Source organism: Coregonus clupeaformis, unplaced genomic scaffold, assembly GCF_020615455.1.
Source record: "Coregonus clupeaformis isolate EN_2021a unplaced genomic scaffold, ASM2061545v1 scaf0758, whole genome shotgun sequence".
NCBI lineage: Eukaryota > Metazoa > Chordata > Actinopteri > Salmoniformes > Salmonidae > Coregonus > Coregonus clupeaformis.
The window spans coordinates 76,704-101,268 of NW_025534213.1; the positions used below are offsets into that span (position 1 = coordinate 76,704).

Here is a 24,565-nt window from a genome sequence, read left to right on the forward strand (position 1 = left end):
AGTGAAAGTGCAATATGCTGTATACTCGAGGGACCAACAGACTAATGGCTGTTGGAATAAAAGAGTCCCCATATCTGTTTTAATTTGAAGTCTCTTTCCCCTTGTCCGGCTGATTCTGTGACTGAAAGGGGATGAGTGCAACATGTTTGTAAAATTATATAAAATGCATGCGAATTTGTAAAAGAAAAAAAGGTAGCTCTGGTAATATGGGTCATTTTTTTAACGGTGTGGCCTAGAGACAAGCTGTTTTCATTGCTGTAAAGTGAAGTACTGTGCTCCATTTTTTCTCTCTGGCACGCAGAGGCTGTGTGACAGCAAACTTGCAAAGCCTACTCAGAATGGCCTGTTCTCTTGGTTATACCAGGTGATGAAATGATGCAATGTATCAACTTTGGTCGCTCTGCACACTGCTCCAATCTATCAAATGTACATGTAACAGAAGAATATCAGGGTCTGCATCCCTGCTTGCCATCACGGATAAATTATATTTGAAAAACGAATGGAATAGATGCGCAGGAAGAGAGGACGGAGAGAACCTGTGAGTAATGGCTGGTAGGGGATGTGGCTGGCTGATTACAGCTGCTACATGTGATATACACGTGAAAGTTAAATGGACATTATTGGACCGGCGCATACAAGAGATTTAGTTGCTGTTGCTTCTTTTTTCTCCAATGAATTTATTAACAAAACTGACTTTATAAACATTTTGTAACAGGCGCCAGCGGGTTCTTTAGATTGGTAGGGCCAAAAAATTCAGCAGTATCAAATGAAACGGTTCAACGGTATTCTAAAATGTTGGCATCATAAGTATCATGACGTTTTGGTACCGTGATATTACCGTGGTACCGGTATACCGTGCAACACTACAATGGATCCCGAACTGCTTTATGGTATCATGCAATATGAATGGACATTGTTGAGGGCCATTGTTGACACTGAGTTAATTATTACCTGCGGAATAAGAAGGACGTTTCCTTGATCAAGGCCAGTGAGGCCACCATGTCAAGGGTACGAACTGAGTACGCACCTCAGAAAGAAAGCACATTGTCAGATCAAGGGCCATATGTATCAAGCATCTCAGAGTAGGAGTGTTGATGTAGGATCAGTTTAGCCTTTTAGATAATAATGAGTAAGATTATAGACAGGGGACCTGATCCTAGATCAGCATTCTTACTCAGATGCTTGATACACACGGTTCCAGTTGCTTGAGTCGAGTCAGTGGAGTGCGAGATGCTTGAAAATGAGGTGTTTCATGGCTTGTCAAAGTTCAACATGTCACTCAGGTTTAAAAGGACTGTTGTTGAAGGTAACAATAAAGACAAACAATTCCTGTGTGTCAACCGCACACCGATGGTTCTCTCACAGGAGGGGGTGAGCGGATCAAGTCACAGGGGGCGTGTCTCAAATGGCACCCTATTCCCAATATAGTGCACGACATAGGGAATAAGGTGCCTTTTGGGACATAACCAGGTTCATTACCTGAGATCACCACTCACTGACTCTACCTGTGAGGTGAGGCGGCCATGTCATAAATCAACAGGCTCATCAGCACCCTATTCCCTACGGACCCTGGTCAAAAGTAGTAAACTATACTTAACAAAAATATAAAACTCAACATGCAACAATTTCAAAGACTTGACTGAGTAACAGATCATACAAGGAAATCCGTCAATTTAAATAAATTCATTAAGCCCTAATCTAAGGATTTCACATGACTGAGAATACAGATATGCATCTGTGGGTCACAGATACCTTTTTTTTAAAGGTAGGGGCGTGGATCAGAAAACCAGTCAGTATCTGGTGTGAAGACCATTTGCCTCATGCAGCGGGACACATCTCCTTCGCATAGAGTTGATCAGGCTGTTGATTCTGGCCTGTGGAATGTTGTCCCACTCCTCTTCAATGGCTGTGCAAAGTTGCTGGATATTGGCGGGAACTGGAACATGCTGTCGTACACGTCGATCCAGAGCATCCCAACGTGCTGATGAGTATGCAGGCCATGGCAGAACTGGGACATTTTCAGCTTCCAGAAATTGTGTACAGATCCTAGCCTCCCAGTCCCTGCCGCTGAAAAACATCCCCACAACATGATGCTGCCACCACCATGCTTCACCGTAGGGATGGTGCCAGGATTCCTCCAGACTACACAATTGGCATTCAGGCCAACAAGTTCAATCTTGGTTTCATCAGACCAGAGAATCTTGTTTCTCATGGTCAGATCCTTTAGGTGCCTTTTGGCAAACTCCAAGCGGGCTGTCATATGCATTTAACTGAGGAGTGGCTTCCGTCTGGCCACTCTACCATAAAGGCCTGATTGGTGTAGTGCTGCAGAGATGGTTGTCCTGGAAGTTTCTCCCATCTACACAGAGGAACTCTGGAGCTCAGTCAGTCAGAGAGACCATCGGGTTTTTGGTCACCTCCCTGACCAAGGCCCTTCACCCCCCGATTGCTCAGTTTGGCCGGGCGGCCAGCTCTAGGAAGAGTCTTGGTGGTTCAAAACGTATTCCATTTAAGAATGATGGAGGCCACTGTGTTCTTGGGTACCTTCAATGCTGCAGACATTTTTTGGTACCCTTCCTCAGATCTGTGCCTCGACACAATCCTGTCTCGGAGCTCTACGAAAAATACCTTCGACCTCTTAGCTTTGCTCTGACTTGAACTGTCAACTGTGGGACTTTAGACAGGTGTGCACCTTTCCAAATCAATGTCCAATCAATTACATTTACCACAGGTGGACTCCAATCAAGCTGTATAAACATCTCAAGGATGATCAATGGAAACAGGACGCACCCGAGCTCAATTTCGAGTCTCATAGTAAAGGGTCTGATGTAAATAAGGTATCTGTTTTTTTTATTTTTAATACATTTGTAAAAAATTCTAAAAACTGTTTTTAGCTTTGTCATTATGGGATATTGTGTGTAGTATATGTATTTAATACATTTTAGAATAAGGCTGTAACGTAACAAAATGTGGAAAAAGTAAAGGGGTCTGAATACTTTCCGAATGCACTGTAGATGCTGTCTGGTTCAGGAATAGATTGATAATGTCTAGTTTGACTACCTGGCCACTTTGGAGATAGCTAAATATATTTTTTTTCACTGTATTTTTGATAGGTGAGCAGGGAGACACTGATAGGGAGAGAGGTGCAGAGTAGTAGTAGGGCCGGGATACGTGCCCACGCTGAATGGTGACGTGTATGTGCTGGAGGCGGCGGCATTACCCGCTAGACCAGCCTCAGGCACACTTCTGAGATAGATTGATACTGTCTGGTTTGACAACCTGACCACTTCAGATTATTTAATTGGCAACATGAGGCAAACTACTCTACGTTGGAGACCTGAGGTGAACAACTACTGTACGGTGGTACCTGATGTGAACTACCGTTCGTTGGACGACAGCACAATAGAACGGATACAGGATACAGATAGGGCAATGCTTAATCTGTGCCTATTCTCAATCCTTCAGTATGTAAAATGGGGTGATGTAAATGTATGATGTAAGGCGTAAATGTAAAATGTAATGTAAATAGAAAATCAAATAAAATCCACCAAGGTTTTTAGTTTCATTTAGGGTTTTGTCCAGCTTAAGTAAGTAAGCCTTGTCCAAGCCAGAATAATCCATTTTGATTTAAGTATTGGGTCAGAAAACATTTACATTTCCTTCACAACATAGGTCACATTCAGACACTGGCTTGGTTCAGCCAAAGCGTTGGTCAGTTACTGTTAGTCAATGTTATGAAACACTTTCAGTGAGGCCCAAGTTTTTCTCACTCACTCACTGGTTCACTGTCAAGTCGGAGAGGTGCGAGAAGGGGGCCAGTCAGTGCCAGCAGAATCGAAGTCGCACAACAGAATCTAACACAAACTGGTCTGACATTAACCAATCTCAACCCCCCCTTTTTAATGAAAAGGTAGCTTCACGTTACTATTTGGGGGTTTTTCAACTCTCAGCCCGACTCGCTCTCGTCCCGTCATATAGGCTAAAACCAGAAACCACACTCGACTGCGTTTAACATTCAAAACAAGTACAGAGGTGTTAGTCGAGTGTTTGGTTTGTTGCGATGTTGCTAGACAAAGGCTGTTTAAGAGGGTTAACTTCCAGGCCTAAATAAATAAATGGTGCATAGTGGTGGTGCAAGAGTAGGTATAGGCCTATTTCATCACAAAGTCTCAAGAATTCTACTACACTGACTCTTAACGGCTTTTCAAATAGTTAAACATCACGAGTGGGTCACCAAGTGCAGATGGAGTGAATAGAAACCATAGGCAGGACACCAGAGTGTGACCATTTAGTCACATTTTGCGACATTTTAACTTGGCTGTGCGAGTTTCATTTTTAATTGCTTGCACTGGTGCGAGCTGCATAGTCTACCTGGTCACCTCAATCAAAACGTCACATTTTGGTGCAGATAAAATCATGAATTTGTTCAACAGTAAAGTGTATTATCCTCATGATTCCTGTAATAAAAGTGTCTTCCCTGCCACTGTGCCTGCCTGTTTCGCTGGGACAGGATGCTGTAATGAACGCGCCTCTCACTCACTCTCCCCCCCTCATGTGCCCCTCGTGATTGTATAACATTTCAAAATGCAATTGCGGGGGGAAAAATATAACTTTGGAAGCAACTAGTCCATATTAAAGAGAGGAGGGTCTCAGCCTTCTGTAGGTATAATTGTTATTTCTCAACTATCATTATTGAGTTCAAAGCACTGTTTTACCTTTTGAAATACAGAGCGCGTGAAATTGCGCATCGGCCATCGCAAGTGCACTAACCTCATTGCACTCGGACTCATTTTGGGGGGGAAATTACATTTACTGTTACATTTACATGGCTACTAGGAGTAGGTGTTATATTTAGAGTTAGCGATCTAGCTAATGTGTTGAGTTTCTACTTCCTCAGGTGGTGAATTAGCACCAATTGAATTAGGCCTGTATATAATGTTAATGCACATAAAGATGAAGGCAAATTCATCTCTATTGAACAAAACAGAACATTCTGGAGCCCTATTTTGACAGTAAAATATAAAAAAAACTGCCTAATTGTCAAGCCATTCATGACAATCACTGGATTAGGTTGCATATCAAAATATTTTGAATCATGCATTCCTGCTTGGACATGTAAGATAACAACTTATTTGAACAAAAATATAAACGCAACATGCAACAATTTCTAAGATTTTACTGAGTAACAGTTCATAAGGAAATCAGTCAATTGAAATAAATAAATTAGGCCCTAATCTATGGATTTCACATGACTGGGCAGGGGTGCAGCTATGAGTGGGTCTGGGAGGGCATAGGCCCACCCACTGGGGAGCCAGGCCCAGCCAATCAGAATAATTTTTTCCCCCACAAAAGGGCTTTATTTCAGACAGAAATACTCCTCAGCACCCCACCCCCCTCAGACGATCCTACAGGTCAAGAAGCCAGATGTGGAGGTCCTGGGCTGGCGTGGTTACACGTGTGAGGCCAGTTGGACATACTGCCAAATTCTCTAAAAATACGATAGAGGCAGCTTATGGTAGAGAAATGGCCATTCAATTCTCTGGCAAAAACATTTGAGAGAAATACGCTTTTGTGTGTATGGAAAATGTCGCAATTTTTTATTTCAGCTCATGAAACATGGGCCCGACACTTTACATGTTGTGTTTATATTTTTGTTCAGTCTCTTTACTAAATACCAGATCTCAGTAGTATATTATACTTCTTAATAAAGCATTGTGAATTACTTTATAAGATGACTCAAACTTATTCTATTGTGTGAGACTGTGCACATTTTGAGGTGGGGTGCCCTATGGGCCCTGGTCAAAAGTAGTAGGTCTACACTATATAGGGAATAGGGTGCCATTCAGAACATACCCAGATGCAACACGCAGCTATGCATCTCTCCCCATACCAAACCATCAGTCCTTTCAGACACGACAGACCCACAGCAAATCATTCCCAAAGCAAATCATTCCCACACTAGATATTTTTTTCTGAAACTCTTGTGATTTTACCAGATTGAAATATTGTGATTAAATCCCTATATCTTAGTTATTATGCTATTATCCTTTTAAACTACGGTAATAAATTGTTTAGCTAAGTGACGGCAACAAAAAAAAAACACTTAAGGACAAAAGCAATGACAGATGGATTGAAGAGGCCAATGTTTCCTCTAGCTAGGCAAAGCCAAGTGTGTCACAAGCATGGCTTGAAGCCCTCCAAGTCCAGACAGTTGAGAAAGAGCAATGAGAATGGAGAACTATTTAACAGACAACAGTAAGTTTGTGTTTATACCATGTTCATCCTAATGCCATTTGATTGAACTACTATAATTGAGTGAAATCTAATCTCTTTACCCGATCAAGTGTTGTGATAAAACCGACTTGATCATATGTTATTATGTGAGAACTGTTTAGAGTCTAAGATTAGTAGATGGATTGTTTGTACCATGTCCATCCTAATGCCATTTCATTTAACTAATTTGGTGAAATCAGATCTGATCGAATCCAGTGCCTTGATAAAAACAACTTTGTAGCCTAAGTGGTTGAATTGACATACACTCACGGGACAGTTTATTAGGTACATCCCGTTCAAGAAAATGGATCGCTCCTTAAGACAGTCACGTGGCCGTGGTTTGCTATATAAAGCAGGCAGGCAGGCATTGAGGCATTCAGTTACTGTTACTGTTTCAGTTAACATTAGAATGGGTCAAACTAGTGACCTAAGCGACTGAGCGTGGTATGATGGTCAGTGCCAGGTGCGCCAGAACCAGTATATCAGAAATGTAAAAGGCTGCCCTCCTGAGCTTTTCACGCTTGACAGTGTCTAGCGTTTCCCGAGAATGGTGCGACAAACAAAAAACATCCAGTGTCTGGGCGAAAACAGCTTGTTGATGAGAGAGGTCGAAGGAGAATGGCAAGAATCGTGCAAGCTAACAGGCGGGCCACAAACAGACAAATAACGGCATAGTACAACAGTGGTGTGCAGAATGGCATCTCAAAATGCACAACTCGTTGATCCTTCTCACAGATAGGCTATTGCAGCAGACGACCACACCGGTTTCCACTCCTATCAGCTAAAAACAAGAAGCGGCTCCAGGTGGCATGCGATTACCAACACTGGACAATTAAGGAGTGGAAAAACATTGCCTGGTCCGAGGAATCACGGTTCCTGTTGCTTCATGCTGATGGCAGAGTCAGGATTTGCTGCAAGCAGCATGAGTCCATGGACCCATCCTGACTGGTGTCAAAGGTACAGGCTGGTGGCGGTGTACTGCCATCCAATCTGCAGCAACTGCGTGATGCCATTGCATCAGCATGAACCAACATCCCTGTGGAACGTTTCCAACTTGTAAAATCCATGCCCCGAAGAAATCAGGCTGTTCTGGAGGCAAAGGGGGTCCCGACCCGGTACAGTGTACCTAATTAACTGGCCGGTGAGTGTAAATTGCCCTCTTTTAATATCTGCCTTTGTTGGGAGGACTGTTTAGAGTAACGACAGAAGCTAGGTTGTTTGTACCATGTCCATCCTTAATCCTTACCATTCATTTGAACTAATTTGGTTTATCCAATCTGATCCAATTGAGTGTCGTAAAAAACCTGCAATGAAAGTGGTTGGTTTGACATAATACTTTAAGGCCAAACTAACTATTTTAAACCTCCGTCTTTGTTTACTCACTTAATGTTGTACATGTGCATCTGGTTCCTTTACCATTCATTTGAAATAGGCTAATTTGGTTTATCCAATCAGATCCAGTGCTGTGATAAATCTGCTGTGACTTCAAAGTGTCTGGTTTGACATAAGTACCCTCTTTTAATCTGTAATTTTGTTTACTCATTTACTGCTATTTGCAACACAACAGTCAATCTAGTGAATCACACAGTAATGTAGATGGGTAATACATGTACAAGTTTTGTAATAGTGACTAGTAGTGTGCGTGCGTGTGTTGGTGAGTGTGTAGGGATGCTGAGAAGTGTTTGTCTGTGCGTGTTCTCGTCTGCACTCTAGTCCTATTCAGAGGGGCTACTGAATACAACATGCCTGCGATAAAACCTAACTTAGTAAATAGTTACCCTACTTTTTGTTCATGATCATGTCATCCCAATTACTCTGTTACCACCCCTGGTGTGTGTGTGTGGGCGCTTACACTTACTCTTCAGTGTAGACTCCCAGTTCTGCATAAAACATCAATATATGTTAACAATATGACCACCTGACTTTAAATTAATGGTTTAACATGCTGTATTTATTTTATTCTGTACCGACTCATTAGCATGTAATTTGCATAAAGTCGTATATTTTCTTAATTCTAATTTCATATATTGTTTCAAATTGTTACAAACTCTCAGTTTTGCATAAAGCATGTAGATTAGTTAATAATATGACCACCCTACCTTAAATTGGGCTTAACATTACTGTAATTATGTATTCCGCACTGCCTAATGTACATATTAAGTGCCTAATTGGCATAATATTGCATATAAATGTCAGAACAATATGACCACTCTATCTTAAGATATTGGACAGAACGTGTTGAAATTAAGAATGAATACAGGTGATTTGGTGCCTTTTTGACAAGGGATTATATGATTGATGTGTACGCGATTTTTCTTACTTTTTCTGATCACTTGAAAATAAGATCTCAGCGATGGTAAGTATACACCCTCATGAAATAAAGTGTTCTGCGTCCTGAAAAGCTGCACTATAACATGGAATACAAAGCATAACGCCAGAACCAAAGTTTCATGTTGACCCCTAATAAATGTATTATGTACATTGTACGTTTTGATATCCAAGCAATTGCATGTTGCAAAAGCATTTTGATCAGTTTAGGTGGCAAAGTAATTTTTTTGCTTACCAAAAAGTCTATAAAATAGACCTTTGTCCTTTCAAATCTAGCGTATCTAACGAAAAGGCTGGCCTTGCTGTCATCATAGCTGATGAAAAGAAAGTTAAGTGACATTCTGTCAACATTCTGTCAAATTAGGTACAATTATGCAAGTACACACATCTGAAACAAATGAGAGCGGGGTGAGAAGATTATAACTAGCTACTTACTTTCTGTATTTTCTCCATTCGTTTGCTGACAATTCCATACGTAGACAGCAGTCACAAAAACCACAAGGCAAGTCCGCTGCCACATATTTACTTAAGTCAATATCCGACCGACGACACGGTCGAGAGCAACTGGGGAAGAATCCGTGTCAATTCGATTAAAACTAGCTGGCAAGTGGTAGCTGTCAATTGGTTAGTTAGCTAAACCACGAGAACCCACAGGTAAACAAAAATAAAAACATGCATTCCGGAAAAATGGGCGGGAGGGAAGGAAGAGTCCAACGTGTTCACTAGCTACCTGGTTAGCTTCAGCTAGTTATCTGTACAGATCTGGTGGATATTCAAAATCGCCACCAACAAATGCAACAGTGGTATTCATTGTGGACAAACGAAGATAAAGTCTCACTTGCCAATAAATTGCACGGCATTGAGTCTTCTTTTCAAGTGTTCTTGATTCAATCCGCAGTCTCGAGAGTCGCAGAGCAGGCCAATGGGAGCAGCTAGCTAGCTAACTGCTAGCTAATGTTAGCTGGCTGTGCAGCAGGCCACAACACAAGTTAGTGCAATTTCATATCAACTCGCAATTTAATTACGCTTCCTGTAACACTCGCTATGGATATGTTGCCACGTATCTACTTCGGAAATTGCTTATTCCCTTGCATTGAAAGAACCTAAACCCAGGGACGGCTTGTTCAATAGGGCGATATGGGCGACGCACTGCCAAACGGGAAAAGGAAGGGATTTTTTTTCTAATCAATTATAAAAAAATAAAAAAAATATTTAAAAAATTTATAAATTTATAAAAAATTATATCACGGCAACAGCAGTTATCAGTGTTCACGTCTGATCTGCCAGCCACTAAATGTCAAATCAGGCTAAAGTCGTGCTTCAAATGGCCCCGCCCGTTTTTTGGGCGATTTCAGTCAGGTTGAAAATCGCCCAGAAGTCTCTCATAGCCTGTCATGTAAAATCTATTTGTTTCACATTTCAAAGCTTTCAATACATTCTCTATGGGTGTCTGTGGGCTTGCACATACGCGCTTTCGTTATACATAACGTAACCACGAATGAACGTAACTAAGAAAAGACCAGGTAGCAGCCTCAATCAATTCACTACTACTATCAAAATGGCTAGGCTTCAGTCCAACTCGATTGTGTCTTTGAAAGAAGTTCCTTTTTGTCGGCGAACAAATTAAGATAAATTGGCAACGAAACAATTAGGACCTCCCAGACCAAATTTAATAATTCAACAGGTTTCTACTAAAGGCGGAAAGTCCTACACCCGAGGATTTTCCAAAAATTGGTACGAACGAAAAAGACATTGCCACTCACTCAACTGGATGACGAGGGATACAGGCTAGCTGTCCGCCGCCACAACGATGAGGTTAATGTTGATAATCACAAGTTTACTGGATGTGGATATGGTGTAATAAAGGCAGTTTATTCAGAGGTAAATATATCTGGAATCGCGTTCACGGACCCGTTCGTCAAACTATAAGCTATAAATTAAGCCCCATTACTTACCATATCAGATAAGAGAAATTGCTGCAGCTACATATATTTTACATCCTGGCCCTACATAGTTCACTATTTGCATCACTTACCAAAATATTAGCGTTTGCTAGCGAAGAGATTTGTTGTGGCAAATGAACTTGGGCTGGGAATTGCCAGGAACCTCACGATAAGATATATGCATCAGCATTGCGAGTCTCATGATTCTATACGTATTGCGATTCGATACTGTGATTTTATTGCGCACCATATGTCTGTTGCAGAGGGATCAGAAAGCCATGAGAACGAGTTTTGATCAGTCATGGAAATAAAAGTGCTGAAAACTAATTGGCTCCCAATGTGAAAAGATTGAGAACAAGCTATGAAGGAACAATAATGGTGTTTTGGTGCAGGTACAGCCAACTAGCGCTAAAATATTGCGATATTGTCAATACAGTATATCGTAAAGTATCACTATGTAACTCGATTTATTTCACCCCAATCCCTCAAATTAACGGTAAATAACTGAATTGTTTGCCCCACATTTAACTAAGATGATTAGCTAGCCAGCTAAAATGTTTTATTTAGTTAGCAGTCGCATCTACAATAGTTTACTGTCAATAACATGTCTCCAAAAATGACGTGGTGTCTCCAATTGTGTTGACATTTTACAATTGCAATGCGCATCCATGAGTATCCACTTTCTGTAGCTCAGCTGGTAGAGCATGGTGCTTGTAACGCCAAGGTAGTGGGTTCGATCCCGGGACCACCCATACACAAAAATGTATGCACGCATGACTGTAAGTCGCTTTGGATAAAAGCGTCTGCTAAATGGCATAATATTATTATTATTATTATTATTATTATTATTATCTGAAGAGGCCCCGAAACATTGTGTGCAGACATTTTATGCAATAAATGAAGTAGGTTCAATCTAGTAGTTCTGATCTTCTGATTGGTCCTGATGAGTTGGGCGAGGTCACCTCCAGGCTACTGTCACTGTTGCATTGGCTCTGAGTCGGGTTCTCTGTCTTCAAATGTTCAGCCTAAGAGAGGGATTTTTTGTGTGTGTGTGTGTGTGTTTAACAGTGATGATGTGTGTGTGTGTGTGTGTGTGTGTTTAACAGTGATGATGTGTGTGTGTGTGTGTTTGTGTGTGTGTGTGTGTGTGTCCTCAGAGCAAGAACTCGTGAGTTGGAAGAACTGAGAGGCCTATGGCGTGGGTGTTGTCCTTGGCCACCTGCTGACAAGGCTGACAAGATAGGACCCTTTTGTCCATTGTTGGATAGGAACAGAACTTATAACCAGCTCCTGACCTAAATAGATCTTAGCACAACATTTTACTCAACATATCATATTCCATATTCACTATAACAAATATATTTACTACGACATTAGCAAGAACCGCCACATCCTCAGCCGGCTAATCCAGTGTGTGAAGTTTTGCGGAGTGTTTGAGTTAGCTTTGCGAGGCAAAGATGAAACTGAGGGCTCCACCAACCCTGGTAAGCCAACACTTTTGAGATCAGTCAATAAATGCTTCTGGTATTGACTTATATGCTGCCCCTGTCTTCATGTTGTTGCTGGACATATCTTTTTTTTAAATGTGTGTAGGTCACCTAAATCATCAGAAAAATTGCCCCTCCTGAGAATTTTTTCAGGAGCCGCCACTGCCTAAACCACAGCTAATGAAGTGCAGCAATTTCTCCCGTCTCGCATTCTGTAGCTTCGCTTATGACAACTTCAGGTTCATGGCACGCGTGGCGTACTAAACCAAACCCACGGGTCACTGCGTTTCACGTTCACCGTTGGTGTCTTTCACAAAAATACCCCAAACTCTTCTTGAATAAACGTACAATTGAATAACACATACATAAATTGCAAAAAAAGACAGTCAAAAAATAAATCATAAGAAATAAGGTTTTTAAGTGTCTGTCCTATATCTACAAGAAGACCGATTTTCGTGATGTCTACAAACAATGCTGTAGCTCGGCCACCTTCCACCATAGATGCGGAAGGCCGACGTAGGCGGGTGTGGTGGATTGAGAAGCAGCCTATTCAACAAACCTTATAGATCTAGTTTAAACGGACGGATTTTGATGGGGATTTGTTTATTATGTTACTTAGATTGACGCACCGCTGCGTCAATAGACTCTTAATGAATTATGTGTGGGAATAATGCTCCACTTTCAATTAGGGTCAGGAGTAGCTTGACTAAACTCCACTCCATGATGAAGGAAGTTGTTTGCTGAAATACATATTTTTTTCAATAAGCGTCAATGAAATACAACCACCGACTGTTTCCTTCTTGAGATTCAATTGGCACAAATGCACATTTGTGCTGAGTTGCCATTTTAGAGCAACAGCAATGAGCAAACAGTTGGTGGTTGTATTTGATTAAAAAGTATGGATTTCAGCAAACAAAGGCATGCAACTACAGAGGGCAAACATAAGTACAAGGTAAGTGTTGAATATTTTAAAGTATTTTAAAGTATTGACCTTGGGCGAATAAATGTAGTTGGAGCTGAATTCCCAATGCCTGGTCTCAGCCCCACTCCATTGGTGGAGTTAATCAGAAACTTCCTTTACCATGGAGTGGAGTTTAGTCAGCTAGGTCAGGAGGATAAATATTTGCAAGAACACTTGTTGATTACATTTTCATTTCTTCCCCCTCTTCTTTAGTTCTTTGTTCTGCGGACGCCAACCAACCTGCCCATCCAGTTTTAAGACATGGTGGGAAAGGGTAGGTTGTATGCTACAGGAGGTTGTATGTCTGTTAATCATGGTCTACATTCCAAACGGCACCCTATTCCCTTTATAGGTCACTACTTTTGATCAGGGCACATCGGGATCTCTATGGTGAATAGGGTGCCATTTGGGACGTAAACTCGTAGGCTAGACCAACAATTCAGGGAGACTGAAATATTCTCTTTGTTTAAACATAGACGGAAATATCCACTTTTACAAGCATCACATTGTCCAGAATTGTTATCTCTTCTCTCTGTGTTAGTCCTTGGCAGCCTTTATGGGAAAAACAGCTGCACTGAAACCCCTTGTGCTCAGATAGACCATATCCTCCCTATGTCAATGCTATACGCTTAGAGAGGGACTATCACCAGTGGTGGAAAAAGTACCCAATTGTCATACTTGAGTAAAAGTAAAGATACCTTAATAGAAAATTACTCAAGTAAAAGTGAAAGTCACACAGTAAAATACTACTTGCGTAAAAGTCTTAAAGATATGTGGTTTTAAATATATTTAAGTATCAAAAGTAAAAGTATACATAATTTCAAATTGCTTATATTAAGCAAACCAGACGGCACAATTGTATTTTTGTAAATTGCTTGCGGATGGCCAGGGGCCCACTCCAATACTCGGACATAATTTACAAACGAAGCATTTGGGTTTAGTGAGTCTGTCAGATCAGATGCAGTAGGCATGACCAGGGATAAGTGCGTGAATTTGACCATTTTCCTGTCCTGCTAAGCATAAAAAATGTAACTAATATTTTTGGGTGTCAGGGAAACTGTATGGAGTAAAAAGTACATTATTTTCTTTAGGAATGTAGTGAAGTAAAAGTAAAAGTAGTCAAAAATATAAATAGTAAAGTACAGATACCCCAAAAAACTACTTAAGTAGTACTTTAAAACCACTGATTATACTGTCATAATTCAAGTTAAAAAGATTGTTACGTAGCCTGTTAGTAGCCTACTAACTTCTAGAACAGTCGGAATTAGCTGTTAAAATCAAACTACCTTCGTGAGCAGAGCTAGAATTAATGGCCCAACAAAACTTGAAAGTCTTTAGCAAATAATGAGTAAGCCTACAATGACATTCTAACTAACGTATACGATATAGCCTATTGATACACACTTACTTTGTCAAATTGTATCAATTTCTCCTCAAAATGTAACCATCTGCGTTCTAGTATTTGATAGATGTCCTGAATGAGGATGAAATATCTTGCTCGAGCTCAATTTTTCTCTGTGGATGTTAAACTTGCTGAAACGTGAGAGCGCTATAATGGACGTTGTGGGTTACGTTAGGTGTACGGGGATCGCGTGGTTTGTGGGAGGTCGTGGAAGGTGGAACAATAAGTTTATATTTGGGGGAAGAAAAAAAACCATCAATGCAACAGTTTGCGACGTTTAAATTACTAAAAAGGGGTTATAGGTTTATAGTGGAAGGTGGAGTTAACTTAATAAAATGGGTTATTATATAGTGTCTTCTAAATGGGAGTTTTCTTTTAAGAATTGATGGGAGTCTCCTATAATATTAGGTTAAAGGTAAAGTAGGACACGACGTATCAAACAATTTTAAAATCGATGCTGGGGTTAATGATTGTTGATGAGATAGGACTGGGGATATATGTATGATGTTTTGTGTGTAATTACTATCTTTGGATTGATGATTATATGTTAACGACATGTATACTTTCTCTTCCAGGAACATGGGGATTTCTTTATTGGGAGGTTGGAAAAAGTCTGTAGGCTAGGGTGGAACTAGTTAGTAAAATTAAGTAGTTTTATTCTTAGGTTGTCATAGGGAGTTACAAAAATAAATAAGGCCTGGCCATTTTTGTTTGTTTATTGTTTTACTATATGGTGTTCAAATAACCACAAACAAACTACTTAGTATGAAATGTTAGTTGTATAGGATTTTTATTTCTATTTGTTTTTTTTTTTTGATGGGATGGAAGTGAAATATCTTAAAGGGGCATACACATGTAATTTGGGTTTTATTTACTGAGGGATAAGTACATATGTGTGATTTATTTTGAAAAGAGCTGTACTAAGGAATTACAACATTTATGAAAGGTTTTGATGGTTGTTAGAAGTAGTATACTATAGGATGAAACAATTCATTGAATGATTTCAATGACCTCTGAAATCTGTCCTGACCTGATCACCCGCACTATGAATTCTAGAAGCATGCTGAATTAAGGGGTTAGATAAAATAAGGATAATTGTGAAGAAGTTTACAAATTGGAAAAATCCTATATATAAATGAGTCTAAACAGGACAAGGATGAAGTGAGAGAGTTAGTCCTGAATGAGAAGTATTCATTGAATAGTGTTATGGAATACAGTTAAGTAAAGATATGCTCAAGGGTTGTCCTTTTAAGGTTAGTTATTATTTTAGGTTTGATAGGCAATATTGTTTTGTTTTGTTTTTTGTACACATGAATCACGATGTGATGTATGTGTCCAAGGGGGGAAGTTGGGATTACAGAGGTTTTAATGGTTTATTATGGTTTTGTGGGGAAATATGCAAGGTGTATTAAGGATGTGAGCAGTAGTAATAATGTGTTATGGGTTAGGTTAAATCATTTTTGTTTTTGTGATAGGAGGCATGGTGTAGAGGTGGTCTGTCTATGAGATAAGTGGACTACAACAAGCTGGAAGCAGGTGTGCTTCATAATCTCAAGGCTTCTCTTGACGGATGAGAGGACATGAGTAGCATACTGTGTCTCACTTAACATAACAATGTTCTTAAGATTTTATTTTCATGGGGGAAGATAACTATGCCCAACTGAGTAGGATAATCTGAGTATTTTCTGTGCCCTGGAGACTATGTGATGGCAAAAGACTACAGAAGAAAGAGCTGGAAAGACCCTATGTGGAGGGGCTTGTACCAGGTGTTGTTGGCTGCCTTAATGATGGTAAAACTGGTGGAGACAGATACTAAGATTAAGGTTTTCCACTATAGGAGTGTTCCAACCTCAGCCATTGGGTAGTATTGTTGTTTTTTGTGTGTGTCTGTGCTTGTGTTTTTGCAGCAGTAACTCTGAGCTTCCCTATGGGAAGGCTGATAGAAGGACACTTTTCACAGACCGATGTCAATAGATTGAGAGGGACTTTGGCTGATCCGGAGATCCTAGTGACGGGGGAAGGTTAACAACAGAAGTGACCTACATATTGTTATACAGGTTATACCGACGATGGTACTGATAGAGGGGAGTATCGGGTATCGTCTTAACCATTGTACCAGAGTGAGGGAACTGATGATTGAGAGATTCCAGATCTCCAAGACGCACCAGATATCCTTATCATTGATTTCTATGTACTTGACTAGTTACCTGAGAATAAGGGGAATGGAGTACTGATAATAATAATAAAGAGCAGAAGAACAAGACATAGAAGGGATATAGACAGGAGTAGAATGTAGATTCTTGCACAGGCAGGAACCATAACTAAAAATACAGGAAGGGATCACTATTAAAATACAAGGGTTAAAATATTATATGTGTGTGAGAAACCAGCACAAAGAGTATGGGGAAGTCACATGGGGTAGTGTGACCTTAAGGTAATGAAAGAAAGAGACAGGTGAATCATAGACATAAGGAAAACAGTCCAAGACTTAGATAAACAATTTGATGTAGTATTTGGTGTTAGATTTCCAGGGGAGAGTGTTATTAGAAGAGAGAAGTGTAAGCAATTGTTAGAATAGGAACAAGGAAAGGGAAACACCAGAGTAATGTCAAATAGAGTATGAGCTAAAATATAGGAATGTTACAATAAAACAATTGGGTTATATAGTTTGGAAGAATTCAAGGGAGAATGTGAAACATAATGATTTGTCATGTAGACAATGTTAATAGGGATGTTTTGGATTGGAAATTAACTCAACTGAACTGTTCAGTGAGATCAGCTCGGAAAATGATCAGATGTCCAGTTAGTTCGGAAAATATCTGAATTGGGCTGCCTAAACGCAACCATTTTATCAGTGGTATTCAACTTCAGTCCTCAAAGGGCCAGAGGTGGTTTTGACCTAGTATGATATTAATTGGTCGATTATACAATTGGTTTCCCTTTCCTGGGTGTTGAGGTTTAAAACTGCTCTCAAGGACTGGCGTTGAATACTGCACTTGTGTTCAATTGCCTTCAGTGTGGTTTTTAAAAAGCATAGGGTTTAAGACAAACTAGTACAAACTTTTTGTATTTTTATTGTACAAATTAAAATAAACTTGCTAATTTGAGATATACCATATATACATAATACACTTACATGTTTTGTGCACATGTTAGACAACTTCATTACAGTACAAGTGAAAGCATTCCAGGTTTGTAAAGGAGCCAACTAATACTGGATACAGGTGGTTTTTGATGGACAGTAATGGGACTACTAATGGTGAAATTACAAGGCAAATCATTACTGGGTATGGATGGGCAGGAACAGAAATGACCTGGGAATTGAACAAAACGCACCTGTCAGTGTGAAATGGATTAGGCTGTGTTTATATAGGCAGCCCAATCCTGATCTTTTTTTCACTAATTGGTATTTTAACCAATCAGTTCAGCTTTGAAAAGATTTGATGTGATTGGTCAAAAGACCAATTAGTGGGAAAAAAAATCAGAATTAGGCTGCCTGTGTCAACGCAGCCCAAGTAACTCCTTGGCGTCATCAGTTATCTAACGGATTCAACCCTTTCCGTTCCAATCGATCTCAAGCTGCCCTTCGCTTACAAAACATACTGGAAAAGTGTTACATCAGAGACAGTTAATGATTCCTGACAGGCTTGATGTAGGGAAGGGGGCTTTCAGTGTTGTGGAGGGGCTTGTCAAGGTCTTGACTACATTTTTGTCAATTTGCAGACGCTCTTATCCAGAGCGACTTACAGTTAGTGAGTGCATACATGTTTTATTCTTCCATACTGGTTCCCGGTGGGAATCAAACCCACAACCCTGGCGTGTGCAAGCGCCATGCTCTACCAACTGAGCTACACGGGACTATTCACCACCCAATAAAATTCATAGAAACTGGCCATGAGTAGATATGATGGTGAAAGCTACATATACATACACATAACATACTGTTAGTTAGCTGTCTGTGAGTGCTGTTAATGTAGAGACTAATGACTACTTGGAAGCTCCATTTGAGGAGGTTTGTGCGTATGATGTTCTTTGTAAATGAGTTGTAACATGGAATGTTCCATTCAAGGATGCAAAGTTGTTCTTTACAACATGTTTTGATTGGATGCGTAGCAATGACAAGGGGCCTTTCTGAAATGCTGACTCACGTTACTATGAAACAAAGAACAACTGTTTGTGACATTGAATGGTTTGATAGAAATCTCAATCTTGGCCTGAGAACTCTTCAATACACGTGACATATTTATACATGAATGCTGAAAACCATCCAACTCTTCCACAATCAGCATTATTTTCAGTGTGAGCCAAATACAACACTTCAGGGGCTGCATTCACACAGGCAGCCCAATTTTTTGATGTTTTCCACTAATTGCTCTTTTGAGACCAATTATTGAAAAAAATATAATTGGGCTGCCCTTCTAAACGCCAGCCAGTGACTGGTACATAGCTTTTGTCTTCTGGCACACAGTAATGTGGGTATATAAGAGCTTCTTGACTTGAAGGATCCTTCAAGCCTCCTTTATCCCAGCTCACCTCTTTATACCTGCCGACAGTCCAAAGAGTGCACCTCTCTCTTTTACGACTCAGTCCTGAGGGCTGTCTTCCAACATCCATAATAGCATACTACTTAGAATGCATGTCCAATACGTTGCTTCACACTAAATAGGGTGCTAGTGTTGAGTGTAGTGTCCTCAGTGTGGTTTGGGAACATGGCCGTCCACGTAGAAGTTCCTGGTGACCTTAGGCAAGGTCAGCTCGATGCCCTCCAGCTCCTGGGTGAGGATGATCTGACAGCCAAGCCTGGAGTTCTCCTGTAGCGCGGGGGCCATGTCCAGCATATCATCCTCTCTGCGATGAGAATAATTAAATTGAAACCATTGATTTGCATTGCATTATACGAGTCAATCTTGTTGACACTGAAGAATGTTTCGTATTTTCATTGTATGTGTTTATTTGACAGGGACAACTATAAGATGTGCAATGATATGAGCTCTCATGGACTATGGCATATCTTACAATAAAACAATCTCATACCTTTCAGTCAGGCTCTGGTAGCTTGTCGACGTGGTCTCTGTTCACATACACGTGGCACGTTGAGCAAGCTAGTGACGCCTCGCAAGCTCCTTAAATCACGCATGGGAAGGGAACAAGAAACAAGATGTAAGTGTTCATGAATACAATAATCGAGAAATCAATCACCAACTTGTGACCTGAATTCTCTCAGGACGTCATCCCGAGCCTATTAGCACTCACCTTCCAGTTCAATGTTGTGCCTATTCAATGTTGTGCCTATCCCACTTTAGCCTTCACTGGAATCCTCTTTCCTGATCTATCTATGTACACCACATTCACCCTAAGAGCAGACCAAAAACAACAATATTAAAAACTTGGTAGTTCACAAATGACAATGCAAGTGATGAATGCATGCTGCACTCAAAATGAATGGCATTAACGCAAATCAGTTACAAAGTATGAATATCCCCTTGACTTTGTCTGCATAACTACATCAGATGAAGAACTAACTTGCCCAGTTATGTAACGGAGTCAAAAGGGAAAAGACATAACTAGCTAACGTTACTCCATTAGCTAGCTAAATGATGCATTGGCAGAGTAGCTACTTACACATCTTCTTGGGGGACTTCTGCACTTGCACCCTCCTCACTGTGGTACAGACCTTCAAAAATAAAATAGAGAAATAGTTGACATTCAGTTCCAGATCCTCTTACGGATTGTTTGAGTTACTGTAGGAGCAGTAGCAGCTTTGGAGATCAGTTACGCAACTTATAACATATTCTTAGCAACAGATGCCATGATTGTCTTGCTATATTTTTTCACAATGTGGGTGCAAGCCTTACTAATAGTAGCTAGTTACGATTTGCTTAGACATAGCTAGCTAGCTGGCTAGCACTAAATTGATAGACATTAATTGGTTTGATGGAAGCTGAACAATTATCTACATAGCTATCCAAGTGTAGCTGCGTAAATTAGCTAACAGACCAACTCACCTCTGGATGTCTGCAAGTGTCGGTTCAACGTCCGAAAACGATCACCATTCGAAGAACTAGCTATACCATTCAAATAACTATTCAACCTGTTGAAAGGACATGTGCTACAATCTGGTATAACTCTAGAAAGTCTCAAAGTCAGCCCCACGCTCGACCGGACTGCAGCAGAGGCCGCCATGATTATGTTTTGATCACGTGAATGAAAGCAGCCAATAGAAAATGAGAAATGACATAGGCATGTTTCGACTGTCTTCAGTTATTTGAACGGCAGAGAGTGCTGTTGCAACAAAAATATTTCGAACTAGAAATACTTTTAGAGTCTGACTTGTAAATGCCTTTATTATAAATTCTAAAGATAAAATGTGATTCTGGTGCTCGCATAACTTTTAAAATCTCAATCTTTGTGTACCAACAATTCTACCAACCAATAAACATTTGATCTTGTCTCGTCTGTAACGTCTGTATATCAAAGAAGAACTAGGCTACTTTATCCTTATGTGGGTGTACCCCGTTGCCGCTAACTAGTTGTGCGCGTACTGATACTTTAATTAGTGTTAACGAGTGAAATATGGATTACTGCAAGCGTCAAACTTGAGCTCTATTGTTTTATGTAGTTGGGGTTTTAAGGGTACAAAGAACATTATCCTTTGTCTTTTCAGTTCAGGTTGAAGAAAAAAAAGGATCTAGTCCCAAATAAAACATACATTGGGCCTAGCCATGTGTGTGTATGGGTGGTCACTAGTTACCACAGCCACACATGGCTAAACCCCCGCCTATTTCTACAATTTATCTTCTTAAAATCAAAATTTAAACCTAACCCTAACCTTAACCACACTGCTAATATTATGCCTAACCCTAACCTTAAATTAAGACCATGGATTTGTACGATATTTAGACTTTGTGGCTGTGGTAACTAGTGACAACCCCTGTGTAGGTTAGAGGAGGCGATCTTTGTTTTCAGAGTGCAGCAAGATAGAGCAAGGGCAGAAATATTTTTGAGGAGATGGGAAACTCCATTGCGATTGTATTAATGCCCACTGTGGACGTTGTCCATGCATCTTCAATGGGCCGTGCAGTGCATTCTGGGCGATTATGGGACAAGGTGACCTCTCCTTCAATGAGTGAATGGGAGGCTGTCAACCGGCGACTGAAACTCGTTGGTGAAGAGGGATTGTTTGCTAAAATGGATGATAAGAAGGAGACCTGGCTGACGACTGTGGCACGTTTTGGTAGCATGGAGAGGCCAGAGATAGCCAGACTAGTAAATTGGGCTAAGGAACAGAAGGTGGGTATTGGAGAAAGGCCATCAGTGCGTGTTCTGCAAGCAGTACAGCGGATGAAGGTGCGGCATGAGTCCTACTCAGCAGTATCCTAATAGCTGTGTTCAAACACTTCCAGACCTGTATACATGCAGATATAGCCATGCAGATATAGCCAGATATAGCCAGATATAGCCAGATATAGCCAGATATAGACAGATATAGACAGATATAGCCAGATATAGCCAGATATAGCCAGATATAGCCAGATATAGTCATGCAGATATAGCCAGATATAGCCAGATATAGCCAGATATAGCCATGCAGATATAGCCAGATATAGCCAGATATAGCCAGATATAGCCAGATATAGCCAGATATTGCCAGATATAGCCAGATATAGCCAGATATAGCCAGATATAGCCAGATATAGCCAGATATAGCCAGATATAGCCAGATATAGCCAGATACAGCCAGATATAGCCAGATATAGCCATGCAGATATAGCCAGATATAGCCAGATATAGCCAGATATAGTCAGATATAGCCAGATATAGCCAGATATAGCCAGATATAGCCAGATATAGCCAGATATAGCCAGATATAGCCATGCAGATATAGCCATGCAGATATAGCCAGATATAGCCAGATATAGCCAGATATAGCCAGATATAGCCAGATATAGCCAGATATAGCCAGATATAGTCAGATATAGCCAGATATAGCCAGATATAGCCAGATATAGCCAGATATAGCCAGATATAGCCAGATATAGCCAGATATAGCCAGATATAGCCAGATATAGCCAGATATAGCCAGATATAGCCAGATATAGCCAGATATAGCCAGATATAGCCAGATATTGCCAGATATAGCCAGATATAGCCAGATATAGCCAGATATAGCCAGATATAGCCAGATATAGCTGCAGATATAGCCAGATATAGCCAGATATAGCCAGATACAGCCAGATATAGCCAGATATAGCCAGATATAGCCAGATATAGCCGGATATAGTCATGCAGATATAGCCAGATATAGCCAGATATAGTCAGATATAGCCAGATATAGCCAGATATAGCCAGATATAGCCATGCAGATATAGCCAGATATAGTCAGATATAGCCAGATATAGCCAGATATAGCCAGATATAGTCAGATATAGCCAGATATAGCCAGATATAGCCATGCAGATATAGTCATGCAGATATAGCCAGATATAGCCAGATATAGCCAGATATAGCCAGATATAGTCATGCAGATATAGCCAGATATAGCCAGATATAGCCAGATATAGTCAGATATAGCCAGATATAGTCAGATATAGCCAGATATAGCCAGATATAGCCAGATATAGTCAGATATAGTCAGATATAGCCAGATATAGTCAGATATAGTCAGATATAGCCAGATATAGCCAGATATAGCCAGATACAGCCAGATATAGCCAGATATAGCCAGATATAGCCAGATATAACCATGCAGATATAGCCAGATATAGCCAGATATAGTCAGATATAGCCAGATATAGCCAGATATAGCCAGATATAGCCAGAAATAGCCAGATACAGACATCCAGATATAGTCAGATATAGCCAGATATAGTCAGATATAGCCAGATATAGCCAGATATAGCCAGATATAGTCAGATATAGTCATGCAGATATAGCCAGATATAGCCAGATATAGCCAGATATTGTCAGATATAGCCAGATATAACCAGATATAGCCAGATATAGTCAGATATAGCCAGATATAGCCAGATATAGCCAGATATAGTCAGATATAGTCAGATATAGTCAGATATAGCCAGATATAGCCAGATATAGCCAGATATAGCCAGATATAGCCATGCAGATATAGCCAGATATAGCCAGATATAGCCAGATATTGCCAGATATAGCCAGATATAGCCAGATATAGTCAGATATAGCCAGACATCGCCAGATATAGCCAGATATAGCCAGATATAGCCATGCAGATATAGCCAGATATAGCCAGATATAGCCAGATATAGCCAGATATTGCCAGATATAGCCAGATATAGCCAGATATAGCCAGCTATAGCCAGATATAGCCAGATATAGCCAGATATTGCCAGATATAGCCAGATATACTCAGATATTGCCAGATATAGCCAGATATAGCCAGATATAGCCAGATATTGCCAGATATAGCCAGATATAGTCAGATATAGCCATGCAGATATAGCCAGATATAGCCAGATATAGCCAGATATAGCCAGATATAGTCAGATATAGCCAGATATAGCCAGATATAGCCAGATACAGCCAGATATAGCCAGATATAGCCAGATATAGCCAGATATAGCCAGATATAGCCAGATATAGCCAGATATTGCCAGATATAGCCAGATATAGCCAGATATAGCCAGATATAGCCAGATATAGCCAGATATAGCCAGATATAGCCAGATATAGCCAGATATAGCCAGATATAGCCAGATATAGCCAGATATAGCCAGATATAGCCAGATATAGCCAGATATAGCCAGATATAGCCAGATATAGCCAGATATAGCCAGATATAGCCAGATATAGCCAGATATAGCCAGATATAGCCAGATATAGCCAGATATAGCCAGATATAGCCAGATATAGCCAGATATAGCCAGATATAGCCAGATATAGCCAGATATAGCCAGATATAGCCAGATATAGCCAGATATAGCCAGATATAGCCAGATATAGCCAGATATAGCCAGATATAGCCAGATATAGTCAGATATAGCCAGATATAGCCAGATATAGCCAGATATAGCCAGATATAGCCAGATATAGCCAGATATAGCCAGATATAGCCAGATATAGCCAGATATAGCCAGATATAGCCAGATATAGCCAGATATAGCCAGATATAGCCAGATATAGCCAGATATAGCCAGAT

General features: G+C 40.3%; 2 long non-coding RNA genes across 2 annotated transcripts; one reads left to right on the forward strand and one right to left on the reverse strand.

The window, feature by feature from the left end:
• The first annotated feature begins 435 nt into the window (after window positions 1-435).
• Window positions 436-15,006, forward strand: LOC121561858. The gene is made up of 3 exons (XR_005999344.2): window positions 436-538; window positions 13,206-13,266; window positions 14,970-15,006. It is a non-coding gene; the product is annotated as an uncharacterized LOC121561858 (long non-coding RNA).
• A 4,428-nt stretch (window positions 15,007-19,434) lies between these two features.
• Window positions 19,435-20,654, reverse strand: LOC121561857. Its single transcript, XR_005999343.2, has 4 exons — window positions 20,400-20,654; window positions 20,017-20,068; window positions 19,648-19,747; window positions 19,435-19,517 (listed from the first exon to the last, which is right to left on the reverse strand). It is a non-coding gene; the product is annotated as an uncharacterized LOC121561857 (long non-coding RNA).
• Between the last annotated feature and the right edge of the window lie 3,911 nt (window positions 20,655-24,565).